At 46.2% G+C, this 19,198-nt stretch overlaps 1 long non-coding RNA gene across 1 annotated transcript; it reads left to right on the top strand.

Moving 5' to 3' along the window:
• Window positions 1-13,381: 13,381 nt before the first annotated feature.
• On the top strand, window positions 13,382-18,930 carry LOC142796240 (uncharacterized). Its single transcript, XR_012893642.1, has 2 exons — window positions 13,382-14,626; window positions 15,161-18,930. It is a non-coding gene; the product is annotated as an uncharacterized LOC142796240 (long non-coding RNA).
• Window positions 18,931-19,198: the final 268 nt, after the last annotated feature.

Here is a 19,198-nt window from a genome sequence, read left to right as displayed (position 1 = left end):
GGATAAAAATACCTTCTTTTTTTCTAATCAGCACGGGTTCCAGCGCGGACTTTCGTGCCAGACACAGCTGCACGAATTTTCTACGGACCTTCATTTTAACCTAGACTCTTCTTTTCAAACAGACGTAATATACCTCGACTTTTCCAAAGCTTTCGACCGTATTCCCCACCGCTGTCTAATAAGTAATCTTTCTTGTCTCAGTATAGACCCCTTAGCCCTATCTTGGAATAAAAATTTTCTAACCGGTCGTGTTCAGTATACTGTTGTCGTAAATAATGAATCAACCCGTGTTGATGTAGTTTCTGGTGTACCGCAAGGTTTCGTTCTTGGGCCTCTTTTGTTTATAATCTTTATTAATGATATTCCAGACAAAATTTCATCCACAATCCGCCTTTTTGCAGACTATTGTGTGCTTTACCGTCGCATCTCATGTTGCACTGACCAATTTACACTCCAGAATGACTTGTCTAACATACATAATTGGTGTTCGCGGTGGCTAATGCAGCTTAATACACAAAAATGTAAATTCATGCAACTTTCGTGCAAGCGCACTAACTTTTCCTTCCAGCATTCTGTAAACTTCCAACCCTTAACCCAGGTCGACTCCTACCGTTGTCTTGGCGTAATAATATCAAGTAAACTAACATAGTCCGAGCACATAGAACAACTAGTCACCGCTTCAGCAAAATCGCTAGGCTACATTGAAAGATCGCTTACGTCCTGCCCACCGCAAATCCGAAAATTAGCTTACGAAACCTTCACGCGTTTTAAACTTGAATATGCTTCTGCTATTAGGAACCCTCACCAAAATTACCTAATCGATGCATTAGAAGCAATTGAAAATCGCGCTGCCAGATTCATCACCTCACAATACAGTTCTCGCTTAAGTGTTACCAGAATCAAACTATCCCTCAACCTGCCCCCTCTAGAAATTCGCCGCAAAGTCACTCGGCTCTGCCTTCTGCACAACATACACCATAGTTTCCCATAGCAAAGCAATGCCGTTCTTCTACCTCCTGCCCGTTCATCGCGTCGCCTCTTTAACTCCCTATGTTTACAGCGCTTACATGGTTTACAGCGCTTACAACACTTTCAATAAATCATTTTTACCTACTGCCATTGAAGACTGGAATAACCGGCCTGAATCCATAGTGCTCGAACAAAACCCCTTAAAATTTAAACAGCTAATCACAAATCACTTGTATTGTTAGTTAATTTACAATTGTTGCCGTTTTCTTCCACGTATATTTTTATATATATATATATATATATATATATATATATATATATATATATATATATATATATATATATATATATATATATTGTGGGCATTTGTTACTTGCATTGTCCTTATCCCTGCATGATCGCAATCACCATCATCCACTTGTCTTTTTGTCCTCATTGCCACTCTGGTTCATCATCATCGTCATCGTATGTGTACTGGCTCTGCCCGTTCGTTTTGCGAGGTCTTTCCTCAATTAAACGCTGTCGCAACCCAGACTACCAAGACTTCATACGTGGTGGAGGTGTATTTTCGGTCCTCTTACCTCCCGCAGCCCGCTCTACCCGCTGGAGCTTCGTTCAGGCCGCCGATTGCGCCCACTGTCAGGCAGCATGTCCCAGACCGAGCCTACCGGCACTCATGTCATCAACCATGCACCGACGCAAGCTGCCCCTCCTATTTACATACACGGACATCAGCGGGAACCCCCGCTCTTCGCTGGTCGTCATGGAGAAGACGTAGAAGACTGGCTCGACGACTACGACCGCGTAAGTGTCGCTAATCGGTGGGACGAGGCCGCCAAACTGCGTTGCGTCCCATTTTATCTGACCGGAGTCGCAAAGACATGGTATTTTAACCACGTCATTGACTTACCCGACTGGGCTACCTTCCAGCAGCAGCTGCGACACGTTTTTGGCACCCCGGACATTCGATCCGCCGTCGCGAAGAGGACACTTGATACTCGCCGACAACATCCCGGTGAATCGTACACATCATACATCGAGGATGTCCTCGCACTGTGCCGGCGTGTCGATCAATCCATGCCGGAATCGGACAAAGTGCGCCACGTATTGAAAGGCATTGGGCCTGTTGCCTTTAATGCACTCGCTGTGCAAAACCCAGCTACCATCGCTGATGTCGTGACGACATGCCAGCGCCTTGATGCGCTGGACTCCGTTCGCCTCCAACCAGACATTGGCGACCACCACTCCACGTCAGATGGCCACCTGCGCGACCTCATCCGGGACATTATACGCGAAGAATTGCGGTCCATGGGCTTCACACCTCCTACACCACGACCTACACAGCCTTCGGGAATGCCCTTACGTGACATCATCAGGGAGGAACTTACATCCCTGACTGGCTCTGCGCCCGTACAGCCACATGCTTTACGCCCCATACCCACGTACCCTGAAGTTGCTGCCGTGCCTCCCAGCGACGCCCACGCGACATTGCCGCGTCCATCCTACGCGTCAGTTGCTGCCGCTCCCCCGGTCAACTACCATTCCGTACCCCCTGACCCTCCGGCCCACCTGACCGCGCTATCTACAGGTGCCCCGAATGTCTTCTATTCCCCACCGTGGCGCTCGTCTCGCCCTGTTTGCTACTACTGTGGCTATCGCGGCCACATATCTCGTTTCTGCCGAAAGCGCCAGCAAGATGAGCGTCGGAACGACGTGCGTGAACGGGATTTGTACGCCGGGGCGTCTTATCAAGGTCGGCGTTATTCGTCTTCCCCGCACCATTCTCCATCTCCTCCTGCATCGACTGAACCACGAAACAGCCGAAACACGAGACGCCGCTCGCCTTCGCCCTTCCGCCGTTCCACTTCTCCACTTCGGCCCGCCTCATTCACCTCTGAAATTCATTCGGAAAACTAAGTGATGCAGTTTGTGGAGGAAAAACTGCATTCGGAATCAGAACTGAAATTCCTCCATCGGGCCCGTGTAACATGGTTTCTGTGGAAGTGGAAGGAGTGCGAGTCGATGCTTTGGTGGACCCAGGTGCGACATTGTCTGTGATACGTGCTGATTTGTGTGAACATTTAAGGAAAGTAATGACGCCTTACGATGGCCCCACATTAGTTGCTGCCCAGGGGAACGTCATTCGCCCTTCCGCGTTTTCTACTGTGCGTGTTTTCATCGACGGCATCTGCCATCACGTCCAGTTTGCTGTCCTGTCCCGCTGCTCTCACCAACTAATTTTAGGGTGGGATTTTCTATCATCTGCTTCCGCGGCGATTTGTTGTGGACAACGCGTCGTTCACCTCGCTGACACGGACTACATGCTTGGCGACGACAATCAGAAGCCACTTCGTCTGGTTGCTGCGAAAGACATCGAACTGCCGCCACTACAAGAGCAAATTGTCAGCATTACGTCCAACGACATCTATCACGGGGATGTATTGGTCTCACCGTCACCACTTTGCGTTCGCAAAGGTATAGTTCTTCCGTTCGGTGTCGTTCGTTTTAGATGCGGAAGCATCTTATACTCGCGCCTTGTAGTGCGCCGTCCGCGCCGTCCGCACCGCTTCTCGAACATTCGACAGCTGACGCGCGCGCAGGCGCCGTCGCGCCGTCGCCCACTCTTCCACCATCTGTGCATCCCTTCCTCCTCTACACACCGCGCGCGCTTCACTCCTCCACCATCTGTGCACCCTTCCTCCTCTACACACCGCGTTCGACATCTACAATTCTCCTGATTCTCCAGTGGACGCGCATGTGGCGTCGCGCTTCGAGAACATTCAACAGCTGACAGTGCATGCGCCGTCGTGCTGTATATATACTCAAGGTCGGCGCTCGCTCGCTCAGTAGCCGCTCGTCGGTTGGTTTGTACGGCGCGTCGACATCCAAGGTCGCGGTGAAATGAATTCCAACGAATCCACAAACACAATGATCGACGTCCCTTCGACCAGCGCCGCCCTTTCGCATACGTGTGTACGTGTTCACTCATTTAACACCCCCTCCTACAACCACGTTAACCAATTTAGCCATCGACCCAAGTAAGTCGCAATTTAAGACCCCATTTCACAACCACGTTAACCAATTTAGCCATCGACCCAAGTAAGTCGCACTTTAACACCCCGTTAACCAATTATATGGTCCGCATCCTCCTCAGTGTTTCCACGAGGGAAGCTGCGGGCAATTTTTTTTGCAATGGCTCGGCACTTGTCACCGCTGTCAACTCTACACCGGAGAAGATCTTACTGCCACAGGGCAGTAATATATATATATATATATATATATATATATATATATATATATATATATATATATATATATATATATATATATATATATATATATATATATATATATATATATATATATATATATATATATATATTGTGGCCCATGTTGCTGACTTCGAGCCTGTATTTGACACGCCACTTCAGGCCATCGCATTCAAAGAGCCTTGCCTCGGTGAGCATGTTTCTTCCTCCGCCTTTACAACCACTATCAGCAGCGAATTGACATATTCACAGAGGCAGCAGCTGCTCGCATTGTTACAGAAACATGCAAATTCTTTCGACATTTGCTCGTCTAAGCTGGGCCGCACTAATACTACAGCACATCGAATTCAAACTGTTGGGACATCTATCGTACACCACCGACCCTACCGCGTGTCTCCGACTGAAAGAAAAATTATAGAAGAAAACGTTGCGGACATGCCTAAACGGGAAGTCATCCGTCCTTCATTTAGCCCTTGGTCGTCTCCCATTGTTTTGGTCCGCAAAAAGGATGGCTCTGTGCGTTTTTGCGTGGACTACCGGGCGCTCAATAAGATCACACGCAAAGACGTGTACCCTATGCCACGCATTGACGACGCCCTTGATTCCCTACAAGGCGCGGAATTCTTTTCAAGCATCGACTTGCGTTCTGGGTACTGGCAGATTCCCAAGCATGAAGACGATAAGCATAAAACGGCGTTTGCAACCCCCGACGGGCTATATGAATTCAACGTGATGCCTTTCGGGCTCTGCAACGCACCCGCGACTTTTGAGCGCATGATAGATACCGTGCTGTGCGGTCTGAAATGGAAAAGTTGCCTGTGCTACCTGGACGACATTATTATCTTTTCGTCAACGTTTCCTGAGCACCTAGAACGACTGGATCAAGTTCTGACGTGCCTTGCCGGCGCCGGGCTTCAAATAAACACTAAGAAATGCTCTTTCGCTAGCAAATCTATCAAGGTCTTAGGACATGTCGTTAACAAAGATGGCATCCGGCCCGACCCTGACAAGATTTCTGCAGTCCTTCACTTTCCGCGTCCCGAAAAACCAAAGGAGCTTCGCAGTTTCCATGGCCTCGCCTCCTATTTTCGCCGGTTTATCCAGAACTTCGCTTCTATTGCTGCTCCATTACACCAACTACTCGCTTCGAACGTCCCCTTTCTGTGGTCTCAAGAATGTGAAACCGCATTCGAGCTGTTGAAGCGGTCACTCACGTCTGAACCTCTGCTCTGCCACTTTGACGAAGCCGCACCGACTATCCTTCATACCGACGCTAGCGGCCTTGGTATAGGAGCCGTTCTTCTACAACGTGACAAGTCTTCCCTAGAGAAAGTTGTTGCATATGCCAGTCGCATACTCACCCCTGCTGAAAAGAACTACACTATAACTGAGCAAGAGTGTCTGGCTGTGGTTTGGTCGGTCCAGAAGTTCCGTCCCTATCTACACGGCCGTCACTTCACAATCGTTACGGACCATCATGCCTTATGCTGGCTTTCTACACTGAAAAACTTGTCCGGACGCTTGGGTCGGTGGATACTACGCTTGCAGGAGTACGACTTTGACATAACTTACAAGTCAGGCAGAAAACATCGAGACGCCGATGCTTTATCTCGTTGCCCGCTTCCAACTACCCATATCAGCGTTGGTGAGAACTCAAACGCCACATCTACCAAAGTTCATACGCTCGCATCAATAACGCAACCCTTTTCGGACGACCAGGCAACATTTATCTCCCACCAGCGGTCCGATACATACTGCAGACGCATGATGGACCACCTTTCGGGAGTTTCTCATCCACCAAACGCGCGACTCCGTCGTCAACTCCTGCACTTTAAGCTGGACAATGGGGTTCTCTACCGCCACGTCTACCACCCTGACGGTCAGCGCTGGGTTCCTGTACTGCCACGCTCTCTTCGACTTCAGGTGCTCGAAGCCTTCCACGACGACTTGACTGCTGGTCATCTTGGTTTTAAAAAAACTCTTGACCGCATTCGATGTCGTTATTACTGGCCTGGCCTTTCTTCTAGTGTAGCGCGGTACGTCGGTTCCTGCTACCCATGCCAGCGTCGTAAACTCCCCACGTCTGCACCTGCTGGACCTCTACAGCCACTTCCGTGCCCGTCAATGCCTTTCGAGGTTGTAGGTGTTGACCTTTACGGGCCTCTCCCCGTCACATCTGCTGGCAAACGATGGATAGTGACCGCCGTGGACCACCTGACACGATACGCTGAGACTTCCTCTGTTATTACAGGCTCAGCTGTGGAAGTTGCAGACTTTATTCTTCACGCAATAATACTGCGTCATGGGGCTCCTCGTGTACTGCTTAGTGATCGCGGCAAAGTGTTCCTGTCACAAATGGTAAATGAAGTACTCCGCGCTTCTGGAACTACTCACAAGACAGCTTCAAGCTACCACCCTCAGACAAATGGTCTCACAGAGAGATTTCACCGAACCCTTGCAGACATGATAGCCGTTTACGTCCAACCCGACCACAAAAACTGGGATACTCTTTTACCATTCCTGACATTCGCTTACAACACCGCCGTTCAGCGAACAACTTGCTACTCACCGTTTCACCTCGTGTACGGACGCACCCCGACTACCTTTCTCGACGTCTCCTTCTTTAGCAGCCATGGGAATTCGTGTCAGTCTTCTAGCGAAGAATACATTTCCCGCCTGGCTCAGTCTCGCCATCAGGCTCGCATCAATACTGAAGCGAGACAGCACGAGCGCAAGATCACCTATGACGAATCCCACCGCGTTGTGTCTTTCCAACCTGGTGACGAGGTGCTGCTTTTGACACCTATTCGCACTCCTGGTCTCTGTGACAAATTCCAACCACGCTTCATCGGCCCATACATTGTTTTAGAACAGACTTCTCCCGTTAATTATCGTGTGACACCACTCGTCGCCCCAACAGACCGCCGCTACCGCAGCACAGAGATTGTCCACGTTTGTCGCATGAAACCTTTCACGCGACGTTCCCCGTCACCTTAACTCACGGCGGCCAGGATGTCCGCTTCCAAGTGGGGGGAATTAGTGTGGGCATTTGTTACTTGCATTGTCCTTATCCCTGCATGATCGCAATCACCATCATCCACTTGTCTCTTTGTCCTCATTGCCACTCTGGTTCATCATCATCGTCATCGTCTGTGTACTGGCTCTGCCCGTTCGTTTTGCGAGGTCTTTCCTCAATTAAACGCTGTCGCAACCCAGACTACCAAGACTTCATAATATATATATATATATATATATATATACATTTTTTTCGGTTGACATTGTTTTTTATTATATAGTTCACTTTCGATTATGCTTTGTACCAATGACAATCATGCATCTGTTTAATTGTGTTTTTGCCTCCCCCTTATGTAATACCCCGCAAGGGGCCTTTAAGGGTTCAATAAATGATGATGACGATTACTCAATACTAGTGGTGCGACCATCTTGTCCCTTTGATGGGTTTTTTAGCTGCCCTTATGAATAGACTTTCACAAATATCTGTGATGAGCTCAGACCTCCACCGTCGCCTTCAAAACGTTATTACGCCTGCGATAGCACGTACTCTCCGTACAGCAGATGGCTGTACTTATGCTGTGCCTAGAATGTGCACTGCGTGAATAACAAAATAAGCAATTGTATCGGGCCAGTTGGTATAAATCTATCTTTTTTAGGGAAGGGCAGCAACTATTACACGGAACACACAACGCAAGCGCTTGTGTTGTGTGTTCTGCGTAAAAGTTGCTGCGCTTCCTACCAAGATGGCAAATAACTATTTCTGAGCATCAAGTTTCAGTTCTGTTTGCTGTACTGAAAAGTTGCCCTCATTGCTTCATCCGTGGAATATACTTTCTGACCATGCACGTTGTGCTTATTGACTGCTCTGAACGTCTTCTTCGGCTCGAAGTTCCCTCCTTCTAAGATACCGCTTTTGCTAGCCCACCCTCTCTACGCTCTGTTGATTTTGTTTGCCTTCCATTACAATCCACCGTTCAAGTTCAGCTGTCACCATTCCCTCTAAAACCCGATTGTGATTATGTTGCTGGCCAGATTTCTCACATCGTCATTACGTGCAATGTCACGCTCCCCAACACGTTGGTCACCACTAAGGAAAACCGCACTTCATTTCGCGTTATAAATTTTGGCTTCTCAGCGCAAGCTATTCCTCGCGGCAGACGCTTGTGCTTCTCACACCACTGGCCCATCACACAGTTCCCGCCCTAACCACTGATACGCCACCTCATTTTCTCTTAACTTCACTATCGTCACGTTTTTGTTTCATTCATTTCACGACATGGTATCTGATGAGCTCTTTTTTTAACTAGTTTGCTCTCCGCCGCATACTCGCTTCTTATCAGGGCATATATTTCACTTCGGTGGCCGTAATTTGGGTCAGACAGCCGTGGTAACCCATCGCATTTATAGCAGTGATGTTTAACTCATTCACAGAAGACCCTAGCATGTGTTAGCTACGGGGTGTGCTACTAAACAGCACGACGTGAATAAAATACTTCATAAGTATGCAATCGCACTTCCTCCAGTCTCTTGATCTGCCTCGTTGTACTTGTTATAAAGAACGATAGCTGAAGAATTTTTGCAGACTACTGCCATTTGAACCAAATTACTAAGAGGGATGGGTATCTTCTGCCACGCATAGACGATACGCCTTCTCGATTGCTTGCACGGGGCCAAATATTTCTGTTCTACAGACCTCCACTTAAGCTACGGGTGGATTGCTGTGGGCGAACAAGAGAAAAAGTAAACAGCCTTCGAAACTCCTGATAGAGCTTATTAGTTCGTAGTGATGCCTTTTGGGTTATGTATTGCTCCCGCGGCTTTTGAGCACAAGATGGACTCTCTCCTTCGAGGCATGAAATGGTCCACCTGCCTTTGCCATCTTGACGATGTTTTGTTATTCGACTACTTTCAAAAATCTTCTTACCTTAGTGTTCACAGTGCTTGATCTTTTCTAACGTGCCAACCTAGCAGCCAATCAAGTCGTCCAAATGTCGCGCTAGGCAGTGCCAAGTCTGCGTACTCGGCCATCTTGTTGACTCAGGGGGCATACAACCAGACCTAGCGAAAGTCGGAGTAGTTCACGACATCTGCTCAGCCAAGAACGTCCAAAGGTTTCTGGGACTATGTTCTTTCTTGCGTTGTTTCGTTCACAATTTCACTGACGTATCCCGTTCTCTAATTTACCTACTAAAAAATGACCCCGCCTCTCCAAAAAGACCCGTGATGGTGGAAATGCATTTCTTCACGCCCAGGCAGGGTACGGTTGCCGTCAGATGTTCCCCTCTACCGATTTCTGTCATCCTCTTGAGAGGCGCCCAGCCAATGAACGGTCGAGAGTGTGGAGCGAGAGAACTGAAGAATAGAAACCAGCGTTCTTAGCTCGGCGTGGGCATTTCACAGCGGCGTCTCGATCACACAATTCAGGTTGTTCTTGAGGGGCACCCACCCAGCGAATGGTCGAAAGTGAGGCACGAGAAGACGAGTGAGTGAGGTGCAGGGAGCAGAGATAGCATACAGTGAGAGAAGCAGTGGCAAAGTACTTCACATATCCTCTCCAACATTTTCTCACACCACATGCTCCGGTTGCTATGGGCGAGGACAAGTGCATGCACCCGCAGCTGTTGCTACGAGAGAGGGAGTAAGGGCGAAGACATAACACTTGCCAGGGTGCAGACACTGCCACGGACAACGCCGGACGCCTGATTTAGCCCGAATAAGAAATGCATTTGCATTGAAAAGAGTGTCGCATTAATTTGGGGCCAACAGCAAGCAAACGCCTTCTCGTCACTTGTTGCCATTCGTCCCAACTCACCAGTCCTGGCACACTTCGACCCATCGGCCACTACGAAGCACCGCGAAGTGTACACAGCTTAGGCGCAGTGCTGGCGAGGACTTCTGTAAGTCACTATGCAAAAAGGTAGTGGTTTTTTTCACCTCCATACTATTTTGTTTTCGTAGCTTTGCGCACACCAGTGTGCCATTTTATTTCTATTTCTGGCCCTCTTGATCAGCACCTAGCGCGCAGCCCTTTTCAAGGCTTCAAGAATAGAGGGAAATGTAGTCCCCCGTTTCCTTTCGTCATTTCTTTTTTGAACTTTTTTCTTGATTTCTTCATTGATATCGGCCATCAAGCAATATGAATGGCAACTCGCGTAAGGCCGCTGCTTCGAAGCAGTGCCCCCTACAGACTGGCCCCAGGCCAGCTCTAACCAGGGCACGGAAACCTGAAGCAGCTAAGGGCTCCTACACCAAGGCTGGGAACTCCACACCCACATCACGGCCCCTTAACACAGCCGCCCTGTGCCTTACGGCCGTCCTGCAAAGAGCGGGGCAACGCCAAGCAGTTCCACTAAAGTCGCCATGACCGTGCGCTCCGAAGCCATGATTTTCTCGTCTTCCCGACAAGACGCTCATGAGAGCGAAGATGGCAGCACCACCTCGTCTTACACCCCCTCTCTCTGGACGTTGTCTTCGTGGAAGCATGAAACGCCTCCCTCCTTCCTTAACACCAGAGCAGACAGCGAAAAAGAGGAAACTGGATGGCCCAAGCAGAAAGAAGCCACAGCAGCCCGCCGCAAGCGCTCCGTCTCTATACCGCGGAAGCTCACCCTCCTGGATGAATGGATTGATATGGCTGTACCCTTTAGATCGGGTGGTGACCAATGCCACCAAGCCGTAATACTTAGTGAATCGAAAGATAGATTTATTTTTTTCCTTTAAATAGTGACGCTTAGGTATCGCACTTTCCTGTGAAGGGTCTCGTTTTCACTCGTGCCTTGACATCAGCCACCAATCAGATAACCTCCTCCTAGTTAATTCTACCGCTTACAGTCTATTTTGCCCTCCTTGTCTCTAAACACCAGTGCTTTGAAAAACTATGCGCCATCATCCTGAACTATTGGGCGATGCCCTTTACAGATCATTATCAAGTGTTCGGCAGTTTTTTATTACTCTCCACACGCACTGCATACCGTATCTACCCCTTCCTATTTGGCCCGATAAGTCTTGGTTCGCAATACTCCCGTCCTGGCCTCAAACAGCAGAGAACTACCCTGAGTATTACTATAGATCCTTTTCTTGGCGTTTTCCTGCTTAAAAGTTCGATAGATCTCTAGTGCTGACTTCTTATTCATGCCAATTCTGCACATATCGGTTTCAGCTTCCTTCACTTCCTTCTTAACCGATAATTTTTTTGGTTTGGTCTTCTTGCTTGCCCCTCAGGCATCCCTTCTGGCCAAATACTAGCATCGATTTTGACGTCACCAGTGGCCTCGAAATAGACAGGGCATACTTTGACTCCCTGAGAAGGGGACGGAAGCCCCGTCAACCTTCTGCAGACTCGGCCTTTCCAGAACACACGGAAGCCCCTATCGGGACCTCTTCCACTCGCGTCGACCCTCGCCCCTCCCTCCGGCATTCAAGGAGCGAACCACCAGATGCACTCACTGCAAGGGCCACACCACAGAGGTCCTGCTCGAGCTCGCTCTCTTATCCTCGCCCGACCACGATGACGTCAAGGGAGAAAGTGAGGAAACAGTCAGCCACACCCAAACGAGCGAGGAAGGCGGCGCGACAGCTGCTCCGAATGTTTCACTCACCCAGCGGCAAGCCCCCTCCCTCCTCAGAACCAGGGGCCAGATTCACAAAACTCACTTACGAAAACATTTTTGCGCAAGAGAAATTTTGTTGCGTAAGTCGATTCACGAAACGAAAAAACAACGTAAGGGGCCATCGTTGTCACATCGGCCGCTGCAAATAAATCGCGCTGTGACTGCCCGGGAACATGTCAGCGATGGTGATGCAGTTGCTATATTTGCTTACGTCACCGAAAAGTGCTCGTAAGTGGATTCACGAAGCGAAATTGTGCGTAAAAACAGCATGGCTGAGAGAAAATCCTAAGAGTGGTCCGGACCACTGTTAGGAACAATGTGGCTACTTGGAACCTGCTGCCGCGGCGGTATACTTTGGTGCCCTGGCTAGTTTTGAGTTAGTTCACGCCCATTAAGGGCTGCCTGATGACTGCTGGTGCGTTTTTATTTCTTTCGGCGCTTTGAGCTTCGCGTGTTGTTTCCCTTGTACGCAGTGGATGGTGTTGACAACCACCATCGTCCAACAAGTTCGAAGTCACAGTAATTGAAGAATTCTATTGGGCGTCAATGGAATAAAACTACGCATGTAAAGATTTGTGGTTGGATGAAAACTAATGTGATACATGAATGGTCGGTGCATTCGAACGTGGCATGACGTAGGATCAACCTTATTTGTTATGTTGTTGTGTTGCGCCCCATCTCATCCAATTAAAAGTGCGACTCGAGATCCTTGCCTCATTGGTGGAAATTACCACCAAAGAGGTTAATGGGAGCACATTCTTTGCACGCTATTAGAAATAAAAATGAGAGGAAGTTTTCAGTGAGTGGTTCATAAAGTTTGTGCTCTAGTGTACTTTCATTGGCTCTAACTGTCCAATGGTTGCGATCTCTGAAACACAGCTGTCGATACACTTTGGGACGATTTGGAACAAAGCGTACTTTGTAAACCAAAGCGTATAAGGGGTGCGCGTGATTACGCATGGAACTACAAACAAATCATGCATCTTCACCCTCACTGTTCAGACACCAATATGGACCATGATAATATGGCAAGCAATCGGAATGAAATGACCCTAGTAACTTTGTATGACACCAAAAATATGCAAACCCTCACGACTCTGGAGCAAACCTTAGCTGAATTCATCCCTGCGTCAATTACCAGCCATTTAACTTGGCGCACGAACATCATTCAAATGTAGAGCGAGCCACTGACATGTATTTTGTGCGACGCAGCGACCACTTGACCTGAGAATAATAGCGTTGCGAAGGCGAATCCCCTGTCGCATGCTCTGATCGAAGCAGACGACAAACGCGAGCAGACGACGGCTTGGCTGACAGGCACAGCTTGTGATTGGTTGTGAAGCAATACCCTCTACATCAGCTCACTCCGTGACGTTGCCGAAACACTTCTTTCATCTGGCACGCCTGTCCTGTTCGTCATATCACCCCCCTCGCACATAAGAGAAAATGTTTTCACGCCGTGAAAATAGTGCAAGTACTTTCTAAAAGCTCTCTTACGTGCGGTGCAGGCGTCGAAAACAACATGGCGTCGTAAACAGCATATCGGTCGGTGCGACTTTCAGCAAATGCTTCTCGCACGAGTTACTTCAGCGTTTGACCGGATGTGTTGTGATTACAGCAGCTCTTTCGGTGCGTGTAACCAGTGCGGAAAGTTGCGGCAGTGCAATGGTGTACGGTGAAGCGCAGGGAAGCCTGTGCGTCGGTGTGGTTATCAAGCGGGGATCGGCGTCGATGTATCGACGGCAACTAGCACTCAAGAAGCCTGCAATGTGTGTTTGTGTGCCGGTAACAGTTCGTTCGCTTGACTTTCCAGTCTCTCAGTGGGGTGCTGCGCGACATTTTGGATTGACAGCGTTTTGACACGCTACTTGAGTGACCTCAAGTACGTACGGAAACGTATAAACTACGCGCTAGGTTTTCGCTTCGCCACTAGTTAGCCCGTACGCTTCTATTTACTTGAGAGCAATGTACTGTTCGGGAGTGAAACGATGTTCGTTGTGAACAGTGGTGCTGTGTTGACGTTCCAAGACTTGTGAACAAGCTGTGCTCGTGTGACCGAAAATTGAAAGACAGCGTTGATAACTGTTTTGCCCTGCGAAGTTGTGGTGGGGCAGCTTGGCGCTTTTGTTTATTAAGTCGTCACTTCTCCTTTTTGTGATAACCATAGTCCTAGCGCTGTGATGTGATCAACCAAAACTGCGAGATGCTACATTCTGTTGTGGATTGTGTTACTTTGGAAGCGCGCCGAGACTGTTCTTCGGTAACAACTTGAGAGTTCTATGTGGCAGTGAGAGCCCATGAACGTCAAGCTTCCCTCCGGCCCCCAGACCTAGCGCTGTGATGTGATCAACCAAAGCTGCGAGATGCTACATTCTGTTGTGGATCGTGCTACTTTGGAAGCGTGCCTAGACTGTTCTTCGGTAACAACTTGAGAGTTCTATGTGGCAGCGAGAGCCCGTGAACATCAAGCTTCCAATCGGCCCCCAGAAAAAGCAAAGATTTCACCGGTGCCTTGCTTTGGATGAAGTTGCAGGCCAATATCGGCTAACTACAGGTTTCCGAGTTCGTCTGGCCATCGTTTTGCACGGCACTAGAGCCTTGACAACAGTCGGTCAAAACCAGTTCTTACACTTTATCAATGAACGTGCACGCCTGGCCAGCCCTTCATTGCTGTCATTGGCAGCTTCCAGTTTGCAGATGCCCTTTGCCTGTTGGCCGTACTTGGTTCGGCATGACACCAACGGCTACTAAATGCTGCCATCGGTGAGTTCACCTTGCATAACTAAACTTCACCGGTACTATAATTCACGCAGTTCTATAACGTGTGCAACTGGTTAAGCCCATCAGATGTAATGTTTCTCTAAAGTAAGTTGAAGCATGAAAAATTTACTGCTACTGTTATATACATACATATAATATGGAGCAAATACATAAAACGTTTTTTGTGATTTGATACAAGTGAGCTCTTGTGTGATTATGAGGTTGGGCCTGTCGATTGACCACGTTTGATAGTTGGAAAGTTAATGTGAATTTATTTTTCAGGAGCCAGGTTGCACTCAAAAAATTTATGTTATTTTGGAAATTTAGTTCTATAGACGATTACCACTGTGGTAGTACTATACTTCAGTAGTACATATATACTGCGGTACGTAAATTTTACATGAGGCTTCAGTTTATTTCAAAGTGATTATAGCAGATTTTGGTCACTTTAACGAAGTGATAGCTTTCTCAAATAAGTATTTGAAGTGAGTGCTTTTAATGATTGTTTTTAAATATCTCGTTTTTGGCTTTTCACAGATCGCAGAGATTGGTTTGTTAAGGTCCTGTGATGCATCGGTTGCACAATCTGGCACATCAATCCTCATCATTACTTGGAGCACCTGTAGAAAAATAGGAAGGACACGTTCTCCCTAACTATGCAAGCCTATGTCACTGCTGGGACTGTTATCATTCAGCGGACGTGGCGTGGAAGCATGCATGGCAGCTTCATCTGGAAGGACTGCTATCTGCTTGGGAGCTTCGAGGGCACAAAACTGCCTAACGGCTGGCTGCAAGGTTAGTTTTTCTTTAATACATACGATTACGTGAACACCACTTACTGTGCACAAATTGAAAACCCAAGCATGGTTGCTTTCAGTGGATACCTGTAATATTCTTACACATAATTCTCATTCAACATTTATAGAACTAAATTGCAAGATAATTGAGAAGGTTGAAAGCTGAAAGCCTGCAGCTTATGAATGAAACTCCAATAATCTGAGACTCAAAAGCTTGTGCTTTGAAACGAGCACAAATACTTTGATTCCTTATTGAGCTCTCGAGCTTGTGACTCCCTCTGTGTATCAAGTGCTCTGGAAGGAAATAGCAAGTGGGTGAAAATTGCCTGGCTGTTCACAACTTGCAAGGAGAAAGTCCTATTGAAGAAGCCTCAGATGACATAGGGCCAGTAACTGCATCTTTTACCTAATGTAGCTTTTTCTCTCAGTGCTGTTGCTTGTGTTTCAGCCGAACATGTTCACCACGATTGCATAGTGATATATATTTTTCTACAAATTGTACCTGACCTAAGTACGCATTGTTGATCTCTAAAGGTGACGTTCAGTGTGTTTCAAAGCCATGGCTTCTCATTTCTCCGTCTGTGGGTAGCCTATTTCGGCAGCAGAGTGATGCAGCTAGCACACATACAATCCAAGTCATGGAGCGCTCCTTTGGTGTTCTGTGCAGGACGCAGCATATCCATCTGGCAAGACACTGGTATCAACAATAATGGTGAGTGTTAGTGGCACCTGTAGGAGCCCGTTGTGTTTGTTGCGTATGATTATTTCCCCTGATGAAGTGCATTTTTGAAAGGTTTTCTTCATTTAGAATAATAGATGTCAGCAACAAGCACACTCATAATCCACAAGTTCTTTGTGTCTTCTAGACTGCCTGTTTGCTCCTATACGCAGTACAGTGAGCTGGCTATGTTAGATAGCCTTAAAGTTATGAACATTGGCTGTTGTGTTGTAATGCAGTCTAACTTGTGTTTCTTAGTTAACTTATTTGTGGTCTGCTTCTCGAACCTAGTGTAAAGATAAAATAGAAGAAACTTTATTGGCTTTTTATGTCTGGCAGAAGTTACATGCCTTCATCTATAACATTGTAGTTTTGCTCTTGTATCATAATAAATATATTTTCAGTCTTCACTGTTTGTGTGTGTGTGTATTGAGGCTTGTCATTGGCTTCTGAAAATACATTATCTGCAAATATGAGCACATAATTGACAACTATACACTCTTGCATGTAGCATGGTTGTAACAATGATGTGTATTTTTCTAAGTTCCAGCAGTAACAAGAGGTTCGGTGCTCTACGGTCATGTACAGTGTATCAAGAACAGAGCACAGAAGACCAACAAGTATAAAGGGACTGCCAGTGACTGTTCTCCTGCTCAAAGTTTACAACAGCAGAAAGAGCACATTGTGATGTCAGGAGCAGCTGCTGCTTAACTTTTTAGCAGTGCATTATTCAGCAGTTCATTTGCTTGCATTCGAAATTATTCAAATTTTGCATGGAAGATACCAAACTATAACACTAATTTAAAGGCTGCTGTAGTGTTAGTGGGCAAATATTTTTGATCTGAAGTTTTTAACATGTGTGTTAAGTGCCTGCGTGCCTCTACATTTACATGCCAGAAATCACAGCATTCATGGTCGCCAATGGTAACTGTGTTTGCATTCTTTGTAGTACAAGAGGTAAAGCCATGGATGCAGTAATCATGTACTTAGTCGATGTAATCCTTCAGTGTACACTCATTTGTATAGCACCAATGATGCCATGAATGTATAAGCTCTGGGAAGTGAATCTATATGGATTATTTTATTTGGAAGGAAGAGGATCATCACTACTCCTAGTATATCCTAACAGTAGATTTTATTGCTTGGGTATTATCCCACTGCCTGTCCGTCCTTCAACAGTCTACTTATCTACTGTGTAAGTGTAACTTTTTAAATGTATACTTTGCTCGGATACGTTTGTTCATAATGTAATGCTAGTGACTTATCATCTATGCAGCTCTACTCAGACTAGAAATAAAAGTACTTATATGTAGCTATAGCATGCATTCACTTGTGTTTTTCTAGGTGCCTGTACAATTGTTTAGCCCTACAAAAGTGCTGGTATACTCTAATATTGAATCTGGCATCTTAAAATGGTTTGTTAGTGGAAGTAAGAATGTGTTTACAACCAATATTACTATCCTCAGAGGGACTGTGAAAACTCTGTGGAAGTTTATTTACATTTTTTTAACTTTGTGAAGGCAAATGTTGTTATGTTCTTTTATTGTGGTCCCTGTTTCATGCAAATGACACATAAGTACTTTGCTGTGGCATAGTATTAGTTGTTATTTTACACATATGTGCTGACCGACATTGCAGTTGAGGCCAGCAGCAAGACATGCATGCAGTGCACTGGAGCATCACCTCACATAGTTTACTGTCTTTGCCCACCAGTAAACTCAATATTTTTCAAGCAGACTAATAGACAGCTGTATGGAAACTGTGTTGATGTGCAAACTTTGAAGTCTTCTTCAAGAGTGTTTTTCATCATTTTTGTCCAAGTGAAGTAGCTACCAATGGCCACAACTGGTGGGAATGTGGTGGTTTCCTCTCTCCAAAAGCACTCTTACTAGCTGCCTCAATGTTAGCATGGGGTGAATTCACGAACTGGAAAAATAATTGGTCTTTGTTTCCTTGGCCGAAAAAGTCGCTTCCACCCTTGAGTCACCACGACGTGCCAAAATAGAAACTTTTAGCTAAATAAAGTTGATTCTACTTTTGAGAAGTGTTTTGGGGAAACGAAATGGAACCTATAGCTGTCAATATAAACACTGTTTGCACCAAGGAGCTTAGTAGCTTATAATTGTATTATTCGTGTTTTGTCTAGAATTTATTCGCGCTGTGCCGACTTTCAGCCCAAGTGTCCTAACATGCTTTGTTAGTGGGTTGTGAATGAGCCAAGCTATGTAAATAAACAGAGTGATATTGCAGACATGTACAAAATATTGATGCACAGCCCTTTTCTTTAGCATGACATTGTCAAGGGCTTTATTCTTGTGTTTTTTATAAAAACTACTTGTCACTGGGCAGCAGCAGAAAACTATGCATCAAGCTTTTGCGAGATGGTTCCAGAAACACCGTGTTCAGACATAACAGTGCCGGTGGATTTCTCTCGTAAGTTACTTTCTGTAGTATATTCAAAATGAGTGTATTAGAATTGTTGTTTTATAGCCATTCATTTTAATATTTACACCTGAGTGTATGTATGTATGTATGGGTGTACATATGTATATGTGTGTGTGCGTATATGTATGTATGTATGTATGTATGTATGTATGTATGTATGTATGTATGTATGTATGTATGTATGTATGTATGTATGTATGTATCTTTTAAATGAGAATCCGTTTATCATTGGTGAGTAAGTTTGGTAATAATTTGGCTGAATTTGTTTGTAGTTATTTCTCTTTTGAGCCATTATACATTTCAATTTGTTTTGTACTGCATAAAAATAAATGTAACCTTACACAGAATATGTGTGTTCATAGAAGTTGTTTCATTTACCAACCCACAGTCATGGGCAAGAAACTGGGTAAAATGGAACGAACCTGCGAAGATTAGTTTAGAGCGTAGCTACTCTACATGGCATATCTCATACACATTGCGTTGGTTGAATATGTCGATTTCAACCTTTCAATTTTATTCAGAATAAGCAAGCTATCACCGGTGGTTGTATATGTGTGTGATATTTATGCATACTGTGATACCGGTTCGCAATTACAATTGAGGTCACAAACCTAG

Source organism: Rhipicephalus microplus, chromosome 2 (assembly GCF_043290135.1).
Source record: "Rhipicephalus microplus isolate Deutch F79 chromosome 2, USDA_Rmic, whole genome shotgun sequence".
Taxonomy (NCBI): Eukaryota; Metazoa; Arthropoda; class Arachnida; order Ixodida; family Ixodidae; genus Rhipicephalus; species Rhipicephalus microplus.
The sequence above is the reverse complement of the archived record's forward strand: the minus strand, read 5'-3'. Positions and strand labels throughout refer to the sequence as shown.